This window comes from Lissotriton helveticus, chromosome 1_2 (assembly GCF_964261635.1).
Source record: "Lissotriton helveticus chromosome 1_2, aLisHel1.1, whole genome shotgun sequence".
Lineage (NCBI taxonomy): Eukaryota > Metazoa > Chordata > Amphibia > Caudata > Salamandridae > Lissotriton > Lissotriton helveticus.
Genome location: NC_136058.1, coordinates 420,254,134 through 420,256,760, shown reverse-complemented (window position 1 = coordinate 420,256,760; position 2,627 = coordinate 420,254,134).

Below are 2,627 nucleotides of genomic sequence, written 5' to 3'. Positions count from 1 at the left end.
GTCTCAAAGGAAAGCTGAGATCCAGCTCATGATATTAAAGTTTCTGATTAATTGTCTAATAAGAGAACAAGATTACCCGACTAAAGATCCGGCCGAAATGAGAATCCTGACAAGGTGGAGTGATAATATAGCCGAGGGTAAGCACAAGACTATCAGTAGTATAGAGAGTATGTACAAGAAAATTCGTAAGGAAATACTAAAGATACACGAACAACGTAAAGCAGCACAAGTAAGCGAGAAAGAAAATGACTCTACTGAAGAGGTAGACGACGAGAATCCCACCAGAATAGCGTATGTAGGTAGAACTAGACTTTCCGACCGATATTCACGTCTAGATTACAAGAAAACTGTTCCTCATCCAGCACCAGAACAAGGTTCTCTAGAACAAGTATTTCAAGCTACCGATCACATTCTGAAATCACGAATCGGTTACAGTGAATTAAGTACCATGCATGAACAAGAACTAGCCCGATCAGCAGTCCGATGGATTACTGATTCTACCACTTTTCCAGACGAAATAGTGGCACAAATGTTTCTGAAACTGCCCCCAGCCGAGCAACGACTGGTGGGTATGTATATGATCCAGCACCTCATTACTCTGTATGAGGGTCAACATTCTGATCCAGGTCCGTTACACGATGTCCTGAACGAGTTACTCCAGTATAGATGGAAAGGTCTAGGTACCGATTTAATTAGTGTTATTCTAGAACAACGCCACAAATATAGAACGTTTTTGAACCCGCATTTTGTTCATGTCTCACCCCCAGAAAGTAAACCGTTTTATATAGACAGACAGAATCCGTTACGAGAAGTACACCCAGTCAGGACAGCAGATGGTGAAATGCAACGAGTGTTTGTTTACACTCCGATCACAAAGATGGAACTCTTAGAGATGAAGAAATTAATTCCCTGTCATGACAAAGATCCAGCAGGGTTCCACCGAGAATTAAAAGACATGCTCCGTATGGGAGAATACACGTATCCAGATATAATTAAAATGTTAAAGGTCCTGTTGCCCGCAGGGGTATATGAAAAACTCAAGGAAAAAGAATGGGAGGTGGGAGAGAAAAAGATCGATTGGGCAGTTCTAGAAGCTGAAGATAAGATACGAGTACCAGGTACCGGTCTAGGAGAGAAATGTAAAGAATTACCTGAACTGTTAATACAAGTTTTGCCCAGATTATTAGCCACTAAAAAGGAAGACTGGGATGCAATCTCAGCCTGTAAACAGAAACAAGACGAAGACACTAGTGATTTTTATTCTAGATTCGAGAAATGCTTTAGTATCAACAGTGGCCTCAAGACAAGTAGCGAGTCATACCCTCATCTTTTCGTTACTAAATTAGTCGAGAATTCAAGTCCTCAAGTTAAGAACCGAGTTTTGAAAGTCGAAAGTACCTGGCAAGCTAATACCCCGTCCCAAATGTTACAGATGCTTCAGTATCACCAGAATAGAATCAGAGAAGAGCAAGATCATGAAAGGAAACGTATGAAAGACACGAAAATGAAAGTATTAGTTGCACAATCTGTTCCTCAAGACAGTCAGAAGAGGGGTACGAATCAAGCCAGTCATCCTGCAGCTCCCGTTAAAGGGACATGCAATTATTGTAAACAGCCAGGTCATTATATAAACGAGTGTGCAGTTCTGAAACCTAATATAGCTACCGGTAAGACTAAAGAAAGACCACGTCCGCCTAGACAAGAACAAGTTGCACAGACTTCTCAGCCACAGAATGCACAACAGACAGTTCCAGCACCGCAGCCTATTGCTGCAACACAGCATGTTACACAGCAGATGTACCAGTATGCACAGTCCGAGTATCCAGAGTATCAGCCATATTCATGAAACAGCCTAGAGAGGGAGGTAGGCTTGCCTCTCATCGAGATACCTGTAGATCAAGGATCTAGAAATGTTTCCCTTGGATTTTCAGGAAAGCCTATTGTAAACGAGATATCTAAGCCAGTTACTCTAGAAGTCGGTCCATTGTCCCGCACTACTGATCTGTTACTTACGAAGTCCTGTCCAGAAAATTTGTTAGGTATTAAAACACTGAAAGAATTAGGTGCAGTTATTTGCTGCTCCCCAGAGGGAATACGATTGTTCTTACGTGACTTCAAGGGTCACTATGTATTACGAGATTTTGATCCAAGATTGTCCAATGTTCCACAGCATTTATGGGCGCAAGGTCCAACTGATGTTGGTTATATGCGAATCACACCCCATCGTGTGACTCTCAAGCCAGGTGTAGTGTTACCACGAATCAGACAGTACAGATTGCCACCTGAGGCTGTAGCAGCCTTATCCAAAATTATTGACGAGCTCATGGCTCAAGGAGTAGTTGTAGAAACTGACTCCAATGTATGTAATTCTCCGATCATTCCCGTCATGAAACGTACTGATCCAAATGCACCCCCAGTATATCGATTAGTGATTGACCTTCGAGAACTCAATAAATGTATTATTCCCCAGTACCCAGTTGTCCCAGATATTTCTTCCCTATTGACAGCCATTGATTCAGAAGCCTCATTTTTTTCAGTCATAGACCTCAAGAACGCATTTTTCAGTGTCCCCATTCATCCAGACAGCCAGTTTCTTTTCGGATTTTGTTTAAATGGAAGGAGCTATA